The following is a 13,853-nucleotide window of genomic DNA, read 5'->3' as shown; positions in this document are numbered from 1 at the left end:
TTTCTGCTTCCCTCCCTCTGTTGGTTTGAGTCCTCAGCTGACCTTCATGTGGCAAGAAAGATGTCCCAGGGCAGCCCCAATTCTGTTTCCTACTTACTTAGCACCTCCGTGAAAAAGACTGTCCTTCCCGGTAGATCCAGCTCCCAAATCCAGGGAAGACCTCTGATTGGCCCTGCCTGACCACGTGCCCATTCCAGAGCCTGTAGATCTGAATGCGGGATCGGGTCTGTCTCCCTTTGGGAGCTAGGTGAAGAAAGGGCAGGGCCAGCTCACCGTCCCCTCGAAGAATGAGTTTCCTGCTGGAAAGAGGGCTGTGCTGCCACAAAGGGGGAGGGCTACGGGGCAGACAAAACCAGCAGGTGTTGCCCATGGAAGCCTAGGCTTCTAAACCCATTAGTTACTGTGCCCACAGCAGCTGCCCGTGCCTCTCCCTCTTGGTCGGAGAAGCTACAGGGAAAAAAAAGCATGGTTGTTGGGGTCAGGTAGATCTGGGCACAGAACTGTGTGACTTTTTTTTTTTTTTTACATTATTTATTATTATTTTTGAGTAGGCTCCATGCCCAATGTGGGGCTCGAACTCACAGCCCCAAGATCAAGAGTCGCATGCTCCACCGACGGAGCCAGCCAGGCACCCCCAGAACTATGTGATATTAATCAAATTCCTCAACCCATTGGGAGCTCAGTTTTCTCATCTGTAAAATGAGGATGACAGTTCCTACCTCACAGACTTTGAGGATTAAACAAGTCAACCACCAAGTCCAGTACTTGGCACGGAGGAGATAATCAGTCTACATCTGATCTTGCCTTTGGTTGCAGGCCTTCAGCTTGGCTTCTGGGTCTCAACTTCCTGGACCCAGACCAAGTCGGTCTGTAGTTGGGGGACCACCTGCTCCTCCCGTCTAGACTGATTTCAGAGAGGGGCTCACTCTGGTGGGGGAAAGCAGAAGGTCTCACCAGGAGATGGTGCATGTGGTTTTGTGTTTGTTTGTTGTTTCTGTCTTAATGAAAAATGTGCAGATTTTGCACTGTCACAGAACAAATAGAACCTTGACATATGGGCCTCTATTTATGTGCCTGACTTAATTAATCGTGTTTCATGTTCCATCATCTTTCTGTTACTAAGAATGCTATGTTTCTCGGGAACTTTCCTTCTTCCTTCCCTCCCTCCTTCCCTCTTGCTCTTTCTCTCTTTCTTCCTTCCTTCCCCCCATCTTTCCTTCTGTGCCAGGCTCTGGGCTAGATGCTGGGGGGCTGGTACTGAACAAGACGGACACGCCCCTACCCCCACAGAGCTTACAGTCCAGCAGGGGACTTAGCTGTTAAGTGACACAGTCATTTAAAAGCATCTGCAGCAGGTGCTAGGAAGGAGAAACACATAGGGCTTTGAGAAAGCACTTGACCTTGCGTGGCGTATCCAAAAGGGCTTCCTGCAAGAGGTGCCATTTGAGCTGACTTCCTCAGAATAGGTGGGGTTCTTCAGGGAAGGAACTGGTTGTGGAGTTCCTGCAGCAGAAACAGTGTCATGAAGAGGCCATAAGGGAAAGAGTGTCGTGCCTTCTAGGATAAGACGGAGGGCCAGGGTGCCTGAAGGAAGCAGGGCGCTCAGCAGAGCAGCTTAAGACCGGGGAGTGGACAGGGGCCAGATCATGCAGGCCCTAAAAGCCACACTAAGGCTTTTGGTCTTAATTCCAGAGCAACAGGACTACAATGGTTCAAGAACTGCACTCTGCTGGGAGGTGGGAGCTCCTTCCAGGAAGTGGCACTTGGAGGTTTTGCTTGTCATTTCCAGCTTGGTGATGAATAGTCCATTGCTTTGCAGTCATCGAGCCGAGAGCACGATGGCGCGGCATGCACTCTGCTTTTGCTATTTCCCCTGGACTCCCCCTTGGGATTCCCTGCACTTTCCCCTCCAACAGAGCCCTCAAGGAGCTCAGAATTTAGGGGGAAGCCTAGGTGGGAGACCACAAAACAGGTGCCCAAAGTGTCCTGTGGTATGTGCGGGGAGGTGTGTAAGGTTCTGAGAGGACAGAGGAGGAGTCTAATTCCTCCTGGGGAAGCAGGAAAGGCTCCCAGGAAGAGGTGTCCCAGGAGCTGAGTTCTGAAGGATCAGTAGGAGTGAACCAAGTTGGGTCAGGAGAAGGGAAGAGACGCAGGCAGAGGATTGGGTTGGGCCAGAGAGGGCCTGGGACACTGAGGGGACTGCAAGGAGCTGTGGGAAACTCCAGGTAACAAAAACAGCTCTGGGGCACCTGAGTGGCTCAGTCGGTTGGGCGTCTGCCTTCGGCTCAGGTCCTGATCTCAAGGTCCTGGGATCGAGTCCCACATTGGGCTCCCAGCTCGGCAGGGAGCCTGCTTCTCCCTCTCTCTCTCTGCCTCCCTCTCCCTCTGCCTGCTTGTGCGCGTGCTCTCTCTCTCTCTGTCAAATAAATAAACAAAATCTTTTAAAAAAATTTCAGTCCAATTTAGACAACAAAATGCATATATGACTACTGAGAAACTATTTGAGAACAACTCAAGCCAATGAATATTTATAAAGCATCTACTAAAACAAAACAAAACAAAAAAACAGCTCTGGGGCCTTGCCCCTTCCCACCCTAGAGGATGCTCAGCAGGCTAGGGGCAGCAAAACCTTCCTATGGTAGTGCCAGGCCTCTTTTCTGGTCCTTCTCCCCACCGCCCCCCCAACCTCGCCCTTCAGCCCTGGGGCCTGCTGGCCACCACCCTTCCTGATTATAGTTAAGTCCAGCCTGGAAATTTTAGCCCTTAGGCACAATTCAGCACTGTCGGAGGGGAGTGGAGGGGAGTGGAGGGGAGTGGAGGGGAGGGCCTTATAACTATTAATGTCTGACCAAGGACTGAGCCCAGGGCTCCTGACTCCAGCCCAGGGATCTCAAAGGAGACTGATGAGTGATTGGTTTAGAGACTCATTCTTTAAGACGCTAGCTACAGATACACATAAGAAAGGATATGGATGATAGCAGCAATGGGGAGGAGAGACTGTGGATATTCTTAATTTTCTTTTTAAAATCTGCGCTTTCTGAGTTGTGTGTGATTGGCAGGTGCTGGTTTTTGTGATTAGAAACAGTAAAAACATAGGAAAAACTTTGTAAGAAAAAAAGCCGAAAATCAAATCGTATCTACTGTAAAATCCTAGCGTTTTAATAAAATACGCAGAGAAGAAAGACAGAAAAAAAAATATGCTAAAACGTTAATAGTAGCTGGCTCTGAGGGCGGGGCTGTTAGACTTGCCTTTTCTGTCTTCCTTTTTTTTTTTTTTTTTTTTGTATGTGCACGTCCAGATTTGAAGATGTTACATGAACCTATTCACCCCCTAGCCCCCTAATCAGTCTCCCTGGCACTGTGCTGTAGGAAGCCCCCATTCTCTGTGCCTAGTGAACTCCTACTCATCCATCAGTACCCAAGGGTCACCTCCACTTCTTAGGGAGGACTCCTGGGGTGGGTGCTGTGGTGTGTCACCCAAAAGTCCTCTTCAGGATCAGGGCCCTCATTCTCCCAGCTGCTGGGCGGGTTGGAGGCTGACTGTCATAGAGGGGGTCTCTCCAGGAGCTGTGTGGGAGCAGCCTTAGTCCACTGCCTAGAGCATTGGAGGAGAGGAGGGATGCATAATGAAGACCCAGGCCCCTTGTCTTCATTCAGAGCGCCTGGGATCCACTGAGACTTTTGCTGTGGCTACAACATGGTTTTCTCCCTCTGCCCAGTCCTGCTGCCTTCACTCTCCCATGGGTGCTGGTCCCGAGAGTGTCCCACCCGAGAAGCTTCTCTAACCAGAGACACCTTCCTTGACCTCCCAGCCTGGTGCAGCCCCCTTTATCACATGCTCTCCCAGAGCATACGTCTCCTCTGTAAGTTTTTAATCCAAAGTGCTATCAGGCTACTGTCTGTTTCCTCCCCTGACGGGAAGAGTCACGCGCATTCCACCACATGGGCGCATGGTTAGAAACACTGGTTGAATGAATAACCTTATTAAGCACCTAATCTAAACCCTTAGGAGGCCATCAACTTAACTTAGGGCTGCAGAATGTCTCTCCCATTCATTTGTTCATTCAATAAATATTTACTAAGAGAAACTAGGTCTCTGTCTCTCAACACCCAAATAATTCCAGATGGTTCTAAGATGTTTACATGTAAGAAAATAAAACCAATGAAGTTCTAGAAAAAAGACAAGTTATAGAAAATAACTTCAGAAAGTCGAGGGCCTCCATAAGCACAACACACAAAATCTGAAGAAAAAAAAAATCACATAAAATTCTAAACCTTTATAAAGCAAAAATAAAGATAAACAAAGAAAAACAAATCAATACAGAATATTTGTAACACCTACATAAGACAGGAGGCTGATTCTTCGAATACACCAAGAAGGCTTACAAATCAAAAAGAAAAAAAACCCACAGAAAAATGGGCAAAGAATATGAAAAACTATGAGAAACCTTATTTATATTCTAAGAAATGCACATTAAACAATAATACAATATAATCTAACAGAATTGAACAAGCTAAAATGATCGACAATATCCAGTCTTGGCAAGAGTGTAGATAAACAGGAATTTCATTCAAAAATTGTCATGAGGTCTTTGGAGAGCAGTTCGGTAATATCTATTAAATTAACAGCATTTACCTCTTTTGACCTCACAATCCTACCCCTGGGAATTTGTCCAAGGGCATGAATTTGCACTGAATGTACAAATTAGAGCAATGCCACATTGTAATTGCTAAAAGATAGGGGGCAAGGCTTCATCAGTGGGGAATGGTTAAATTGTGATCAATCCATACAAAGAAGTCTGAACATCTGTTTTCAAGAATGAAGCATCTACGTACTGACCTGGGAAGAGTCCATGACATATTAAGAAGAAAAAGCAAGTTTTGGGGCACCTGAGTGTCTCAGTTGGTTAGGCATCTGACTCTTGATTTTGGAGGCTGATAGAAGCAGGGCATCCCGTGTGATTGGTTAGGGATGCATATCTCAGGGTCATGCGATGGAGCTCTGCATCAGGCTCCCTGCTCAGTGGGGAGTCTGCTTGAGGATTCTCCCTTTCCCTCTCTCTAAAACAAATAAATAAATCTTAAAAAAAGAAGAAGAAGGAAAAAAAGCAAGTTTTAAAGCAGGCATTTCCCATTTTTGGTGGCCGGGGAGATACTGCGGGCCTATATGTGTGTGAGAGAGAGGGCTCTAGCGTGTGCACAGAAAACACATCTGGAAGGATGTAGCCCAGAAGCGTATTGATGAGGGACTGATTACTGGCGGCTTTTACTTTCTGTGTCGAGCATCGCCCTTGTATTTGAGTTATTGATAATGAGTCTACGTCACTTTTGAAATCCTAGAGAGGAAATAGTATGTGCAAAGGTCTGAAGCAATGAGAGGCATCTGGGGAAATACGCTGGTCCAAAGGAGGATGGCAGGATGATGAGGCCACAGAGGAAGGTGGCGGCAGGTGGCGGCAGGTGGCCCAGAGCTCCAGTGCCGTGCTGAGGAGTGCGGGGTTCGCTCCGGTGCAGCAGGTTCCCTGCATCTGCACTGGGAGGTCCTCTCTCCGTGGACTCCCGTCCTCTACCCACCTCTGACCCTGGGAGTCTCCAGGGCTCAGTCCTGCCTCCCAGTCTCTTCCTCTCTCCCTCTGTGATTTCATCCACACTCCTGGCTATGAAAGCCATGTTCATAGGAGCCCTTCCCACATCTTCTCTCTTGCTCGATCCCTTCTGACCACAGGCTCAGATGTAAAAGTGCCTCCTGGACACCAACATCTAATAGGCGTCTGAAACTCATCAAAACCCGACTTCTGACTTGTAGCCAGCCTCACTCTCCTGCTCCTCCTTCAGCCTTCAGCTCAGTTAATGGTACCCCCATCCACCTGGTGAGTCTCCTTGGTTCCGCTCTTTCCTTCCCTGGAGCCCTCGCCCCCTTTCAATCCCTCAGCAAGGTCGGCCTGATTCATCTCCAAAATCAACCTCAGATTGTCCCTTTGTCTCCATGACTCCTGCCGCCCCTTGTCCAAAGTTCGGGAAAGAGCAAAGAACAAATGTATTCAGAGCTTTCCCTAGAGAGTCAGCCCACATGTTTGGCAGAGCCTCAAAGGCGGGCAGGGGTGGGAATGCTTTCGAGTAGGAAAGGGGAGGAGGCTTCAGGTGTGCCCGGACTGGAGGCTGTTGGCAGGGGAAGCCAGAGGAGGCTGATAGAAGCAGGGCATCCCGTGTGATTGGTTAGGGATGCATATTTGGTTTTCAGTGGTGGTCCTAAGTGGGGACCAACAGGGGTGAAAATTAGGGAAGCTGGCAGTTTTTGTTTTTTTTTTTTAAGATTTTATTTATTTATTTTTGAGAGAGAGAGAGAGAGAGAGCACGGGGCGGGGGACAGAGGGAGAAGCAGACTTCCTGCTGATTGCGGAGCCGTGGTCTCCACGTGGGGCTCGACTCTGGGCTTGGTCCCAGGACCCCAAGATTATGACCTGAGCCAAAGTCAGATGCTTAACCAACTGAGCCACCCAGGCGCCCTAACAATTTGCAAAATTTTTAATTGTGAAAAGTTGTGCTTGCTCAGAGTCAAATAATAAACAAGAGTCAAAATGAAAAACCAAGGTTCCCTAACCATTGCCATTACAGGGGCAGGGCCCCTGTAGCAAATATTTTTTACCTTTTTCACTGTCTTTTTTTTTTTTTTTTGGATTTTTTTTCCCTCTATAGCTTAAAATAACAAGCCTATAAGATTGTTGCATGATTTTTCAGGATTAATTATTGACTTTAAACTGTGCAAAATGAGGATTTAGTCTTGAATCTTTTTCTTGTCCTCCACCACTAAGACCCCTCTTCCAATCCTCCAAATGCCATCATATTCTACTTTTACTTAGATTAACATTCAGTACTTACACTGTTAACGACTATGGACATGCCAATCATGGCTGAATGGAACAGTAGCAGACTATGATTACTTTTCCTTTCCTGTACCATTTTGTTATCTCAGGAGTTCATTATTGCCTCACTTTTTGGTTTGGTTACTTCTCAGCTTCCCTAAATCTCTTACCACTGCTCTATCAGCTTTCCAGCTCCCAAGATTTTATAGCTATTGTCTCTTCTACTGGGGAGGAAAAAACATTCCTTTACTGTAGTTCTAGCAGATTTGGGGAAGGGAGTAAAATTAAATGCAAATATTTCCTCCCCTTCTATGGCTTGTCTCTTCACAATTTCTTAATGGTATCTTTGGAGATGCAAAAAATTTGAATTTTATTTTTTATTTTTAAAAAAGATTAATTTATTAATTTGAGAGAGAGAGAGAGCGCACACGCATGCACACACGAGCAGGGGAAGGGGCAGAGGGAGAGGGAGAGAATCTCCAGCAGACTCTCTGCTGAGTGTAGAGCCCAATGCGGGGCTCAGTCTCACGACCCTGAGATCACGACCTGAGCTGAAACCAAGAGTTGGATGCTTAACCAACTGAACCACCCAGGTGCCCCCCAAATTTCGAATTTTAAAGAAGCCCAATTTATCAATTTTTTTCTTTTATCATGTCATATTGGTGTGTACGTGTGTGTGTGTGTGTGTGTGTGTGTGTTTCAAGTCTAGCTGTCGGGAAAGAAAGGGAAGAATCAAGAATGACTCTGATGCTTTGGGCGCCTGGGTGGCTCAGTTGGTTAAGCGACTGCCTTCAGCTCAGGTCATGATCTGGAGTCCCGGGATCAAGTCCCGCATCGGGCTCCCTGCTGAACAGGGAGCCTGCTTCTCCCTCTGACCCTCCCCCCTCTCATGCTCTCTCTATCTCATTCTCTCTCTCAAATAAATAAATAAAATCTTTAAAAAAAAAGAATGACTCTGATGCTTTTGGCAGAGCAAGGGGCAGGCTGGTGTCTCCATCTTCTGAGATGGGAAGACTGGGGGAGCAGCAGGCTGAGGGTGGGGGGATCAGGAGCTCCATGTGGACACGCTGAGTTGGCATTTGTCTGTTAGAAAGCCACATGGAGATGCGGAGAGGCAGGTGGCATTTGGAGCCCAGGGGCAAGTTCAGCTTACAGATGAGACGGCCCGGTGAGCCCCAAGGAGGGAGGACCGAGGCCTGCCTGCCCCGGTGCTCCGTGGTTGGAGGCTGGGTGCTGACGGAGGCCCAGCGAGGAGACTGAGAAGGAGCAGCCAGTGAAGCGCAGTTAAATCTTCCTAAATTTCAGTTTCCCTGTCGTGAGTAGGGATTAGTAGTTATAGTACTTCCCTCATAAGGTGGCCCTCAGGATCCTGGGCTATGCATTAAAAGTGGTCAGAACAGTGCCTTGCAAGTAATAAGTGCTCAGTATATGTTAGCTAGAAATCTGCACCTTATCTCTGAGCCTTGTAAAGAATCGCTCAACCTGGCCCGCTGGTCTTAGCTGTGAGGCGAGAGCGTCTAGGGGGAGGGCTGGAGCCTGTGTCAACCAGGTTGTCCCGGCACCTGGCACCTGGGGCTGGTGGAGGCTCATCACAGCCCTGGCAGCTTTGTGCGATTGGCTTAGCTCCCAAAGGGGAGGCCTCGACACCCTTGGGGATAGAGCCTGGATGAAGGCTATGATTAAGGAGGGTGAGTGTTTCAAGTCCTTTTAAGTGTGTATTAACCAGAAATGTGACCTCGTTTCATGCTCCTGAGCTGAGAGTCCCCTCAGATGCCCAGGCCACAGGGAATAGACACAGGTTTGTTGCGTTTCAGCCTCCATAGAATGGGGATGATCGGCAGGTATGTAAATAATTGTAGGAACTAGTATTTTTCAGCAGCCCCTTTCCCTTCTAGGCACTTCTCCACCCACCCAGCTCTCTCTAGTCCCATCAGGGGAGTAAGAATATCAGTCCAAGACAACAGACTCTTCTCCAATGATGGTATTTCAGGGACACAGTTGTGTTTATGGGGAGCTGTAGGTGGCAGGAGGGAACCTTTCCAAGTCTGTCTTCTGCTGGGACTAGGTTAGTGCTGCCTCAATTTCTTGTAAAACAAGTCCTCCCAGCATATGAAATCCAGCTTGAGAAAGATCTTTATGCTAATTAAATAGGTTCATTTGGTTCAATGATGAAGAGTAATTCGGAGGTCATTTGGCTTGTGATTTGGTAGTTCCAGGGGCCTAGGCTACGTTTTGGTTATTGTCTGAATGTGGGGCCGACCCCCAGCAATCAATTTCTCTGGGTTTAAACCCAAGGAGTACCAACCACATCCCGAAGATGTGGAGTTCAAGCAAACTAATATAGGTGAAAGGACTCAGATGAATTTCAAAAACAATGGGACAATAAAAAAGGCAACATGTTATCATTTATCATTAGTTATATTACAGGTGTAGAAGTATCTCTTGGCAGTCAGATCCTAGGAATTTCTGAACCTGGCGTCAGATATGCGCTGGATTACCTGGAGGCAGGCAACACAGCAAGGGCACTGGAAAATGAAGATCTCAGCTTCCATGAATTTATCTAGAATTTTGCAATTAGAAAATCTAGGGAGAAAAAAAAGCCATTTTCACTTTAGCATACGTGCAGATTTTCTGTTTTGTGGTCTTATTTTTGTTCTGGCTTCTATTTGTGGGAATGGGCACTATAACCTTTCAGTGCTTCGACCCAGGTGGGGATATTACATTATCTTTAATTTCTAGCCATTTCCCGCCACCTTTCAAACAACCTGCAAAAACAGCCTCCAGCCCTTACCTCCCCGATTCCCGTTCATCGCTCCCTTTTGCAGGCTGTGATCAGTGGGAGGCTTCTGAAATTGGAAAATTGTATCAGAGCTGTGGAAATGATTGGAACTAATATAGTGTGCTTGCAGTGCCAGGCTTAGAGGCTGAGGGCTTTTCATGAGCTGTTCACTTAATCCTTGTGACAGCCCTAGCCAGGCAATTTTACCGGGGAACCTAGAGGCTCAGAGAGATAAAGTGATTTGGTTAAGGTCACATTATGAATGAGGGTTAAAATGGAATTTTTTTTCAAAGATTTTATTTATTTGAGAGAGAGAGCAGAGAGAGAAAGAGAGAGAGAGAACACGGGGGCGGGGAGGGGCAGAGGGAGAGGGATAAGCAGGCTCCCCACCGAGCAGGGAGCCCCACAGGGGACTCGATCCCAGGACTCTGGGATCATGACCCGAGCTGAAGGCAGACACTTCACCAACTGAGCCACCCAGGCGCCCCTAGAAATGGAATTTAAACCCAGGTCCGGCCTCATTCCACAGTGCTGGCCCTTGACCTGGCCCTTGACCATTAACCAGATGGGGCCAAGAGATGATCTCCTTCTGAGTCTTTACTTTATGGAACTATGTGACACTAATATAGAGCCCCATTTACTTCCAAATCTATATTGTCAGATTCTCTGCTCAGGTTATTTTCACATATACGTATAATAGATGTGAGTATAAATTGAATAGGAAAGGGAGTTGCTTTCAAAGGATCCAATAGGATATTTAAGTGCCTCTCAGGAAATTCAGTCTTGCAAAAGCAAAACAACATTCTTAAATTATTGGCTTTATCTTGTTATGTGACATTGGCAAAGTTCCTGATCATTCATGCAACAACTGTTTGTTGAGCAACTGCTATGTCCCATGCACTGTTGTAAGTACTAGGGATGTAGGAATGGGCACCACTGCTGGCTAACAAGTCCCTGCATAAAGAAGGAAACAAATCCATAAGCCAAGCAGGTTGACAAATAGCGGTAAGGCCGAGGAAGGAAACAAACAGGGCAGCATGACCCAGCGCCAAGGGTGGGAGTGGCTGCTCTGGAGAGTGTGGCCAGGGGGATCCTCTGTGGGGAGGTGGAACGTGAGCTGAGAGCTGATGGGTAAGAAGACGCCGTGCATCTGGTCAACCGGAGAGTGGGCACGAAGGTGGCAGTCCTCATAGGTCCTGGATGGAGCTCTGGAGCAAGCTGATGGAGAGGATGAGGAGCTGGCAAGGAAAACCAAGCAATAGCACTCAGAAAGGTAGGAAGAAAAGCAGAGGTCTGAGGAGCACGGAAGCCAAGAGAACTGTTTCAAGATGGCGATGTGGCCACTGCTTGAGAGGCTGTCTCTCATTTGGGATCATGGCCACCACTGGCGACCTTGAAATGGAAAGGTTGTCAGGCTGCATGATGGAGACCAAGCTAGACCGGTAGGTTGGAGAAAGCATGAGAAGTAAAGAAATTGACTGTAGACAACTTTTCTAAGAAGTTGTGCTGTGAAGGTTAGCAGAGAAACGGGACAGAAGCTGGAAGGGCATTTGGGGTAAAAGCAAGGGGTGCTGGCCGGTCTCCTATCCAAGATGTTCTCTGCCCATTCATGTCCCACTCTGGGCTCTGGGACGGGGACCCTTTTGTACTACATCACCTAGACTGTCCTGCTAGAATGTTCCCAAGCGGGTTCAGCCAAGAGAAGGGAAAGGCAGGAGAGCCCTGTCCCCTATGCTGTCCCCTCCCACATGGCGCAGAGAGCACTATTCCTTCCCCTGGTCTTTCTGCACTAGGAGTTGCCAGCCCTACCCAGCGCTGCTCATCTCTGGCTACCTTAGCATCCTTGTTTGCTCCCTTAATGTTGTAAGTGGCCCCTTCTTTGAGGTCAGTTGCACCATCTGAGTGAAATTTTGCTTCTTGCCAGGACTCTAACTACTACAGAGGTCTGCTTGCCTGTCTTCCTTCCTTCCCTCCCTCTCTTTCTTTCTTTCTTTCTTTCTTTCTTTCTTTCTTTCTTTCTTCTTTCTTTCTTTCTTCTCTCTTTCTTTCTTCTCTCTTTCTTTCTTTCTTTCTTTCTTTCTTTCTTTCTTTCTTTCTTTCTTTCTTTCTTTCTCTCTTTCCTTCTTTCATGAAGGGGGATACCAGAACATGTTTGTGTGCAAATGAGAATAACAGGGCAGAAAGGGAGAAGATGCAGGAGAAAGCAGGATACTTGCTGGAATGGAGGCCTCAAGCCTGCTGGAGGGGATGGGTACCAGGGCACCTCTTCTGTGGTCACAGGAGGATGGGTGGGGAGCACAGGGCTGTAGATTTGGTCTGATGGCCTCTAGTTTCTCACTGAAGGATGAGCCAAGAACATTGGCTGACAAGTGCAAGGTAATTGGTAAAGATAGAAGAAAGCATGAAATAGCCATCTCTGGGACTCCTGGGTGGCTCAATCAGTTGAGTGTCTGCCTTCAGCTCAGGTCATGTGGGATCGAGCCCCGCATCGGGCTCCCCGCTCAGCGGGGAGTCTGCTTCTCCCTCTCCTTCTGCTGCTCCCCCTGATTGTGCACGCTCTCTCTCTCTGACAAATAAATAAATAAAATCTTTAAGGAAAAAAAAGAAAGAAATAGCCATCTCTGAGAATGGGAAAATGAACTTTCTAGGAAAGGTTGGTAGGCTTGCCAGGCCTGAGAACTGCCAATTTGAGGTTTGCGGTCATGAATTTAAAGAGCAGCCCGTCAGCAGAGCTGTGTTTTTCTCCAATATCGTTCAGCTGCTCTGGCACGGGCCTGGAGAAGGTGGAGGGCTGGGTTTTACAAGGGCTGGGACTTCATTAGCCAGGTTCCTCTGGCAGGAAGAGAGGGCCGAGTTCACTGAGGGGGCTAGCCCGGGACTGGCCATCATGATGGATCGAGGACTCTCCGTAGGGCAAGGAGGGAAGGAAGGCCGAGCGCAGGGGATAGTGGGTAAAGGTGACAATGGGAACAGGTGGGAGGGTTGATGAAGCACAGGGGTGGGGGGAAGCTGGAGCCCACAATGACAGAGCCGAAGGGTGTGGGAGATTGGTACCAGAAGCCACAGGATGCAGAACACACCCTGGTGACTCAGAAGGGCAAGGATTTGAAAGTGGAGGAGGGGAAAGGGTCAGGAGAGTAGAGGTTACCCACATCACCTCCTGCCTTCCCTGGATGCGTTTCTCTCCACCAGGTTGCCTGAAGAAGTACATGGCAACCGGTGTGACTCTAGTCCCAGGGCTAAAAAGGACCCTTCTCAACTCGGCTCTTTCTTGTGACCTGACCCAGAGTGGGTTCTGACCACGTGACACTGGTGGTGGTGATTTCTTCTAGAGCGAGCACCTAAGGCCACACAGGGTTCCTCGAGAGAGGCCCTGGCTTCTTCACCTATAAAATGCAATCCCGGGGCGCCTGGGTGGCTCAGTCGGTTAAGCGTCTGCCTTCGGCTCAGCTCGTGATCCCAGGGTCCAGCCCCGAGTCGGGTTCCCTGCTCAACAGGGAGCCCTCTTCTCCTTCTCTCTCTCCCTCTGCCCCTGCTTGTGCTTGCTCTCTCTCTCTCAAATAAATAAATAAATAAAACCTTTAAAGAAAATAAAATGCAACCCATCATTTGTTTATTCAATCACATGTAAGCAGTGTTGTGTGCCAGCCCTATCTACCTCCTGTATCTCTCTGGGCCACCCTGGAGGGACAGATGATTTTTTTTTTTTAATTTAAATTCAATTAATTAACATAGAGTGTTTTACTAGTTTCAGAGGTAGAGTTCAGTGATTCATCAGTTGTCTATAACACCCAGTGCTCACTCCAACCCGTGCTGAGGGAGAGATTCTTATACTCATTTTTGTAGATGAGGGAGCACAAGCTCAGGGAGGTGAAAACCTTTCCCAAGATCATACAGAATCTGTCTGAGTCCAAGGAGACTCGTTATCCAGTCAGGGAAACGGGCAGGGGAAGAACCAAAAATACAAGGTGTGTGCAAGGTTCTGTGGGCATTTGGAAGTTAGAAAGATCGCTTCTGTTGTGGGAGAGGGGTTGGGGGGCTCCATCTCCAGGATGAGTGGAAATGTAGGTGGGGGAGGTAGAGAGGAAGCACTGCAGGCAGAAGTGACAAACTGAGCAAGGTCCCCGTGACATGACACTCCCCGGTGTGACCCACGACGGTTGAGTAAAGGCAGTTAGGAGCAACCACTAAGCAGGGCTCCTAAGCTTGTC

At 48.1% G+C, this 13,853-nt stretch overlaps 1 long non-coding RNA gene across 1 annotated transcript in view; it reads left to right on the top strand.

The window, feature by feature from the left end:
* Nucleotides 1-13,853, top strand: part of LOC118554761 (uncharacterized) — a 51,759-nt gene that overhangs the window by 35,805 nt on the left and 2,101 nt on the right. Inside the window, exon 4 of the long non-coding RNA XR_013446089.1 lies at nt 5,726-5,870. This is a non-coding gene — a long non-coding RNA (uncharacterized LOC118554761). The remainder of the gene's footprint in view (nt 1-5,725; nt 5,871-13,853) is intronic.

The sequence above is a fragment of the Halichoerus grypus genome, chromosome 2, assembly GCF_964656455.1.
Source record: "Halichoerus grypus chromosome 2, mHalGry1.hap1.1, whole genome shotgun sequence".
Taxonomy (NCBI): Eukaryota; Metazoa; Chordata; class Mammalia; order Carnivora; family Phocidae; genus Halichoerus; species Halichoerus grypus.
The sequence above is the reverse complement of the archived record's forward strand: the minus strand, read 5'-3'. Positions and strand labels throughout refer to the sequence as shown.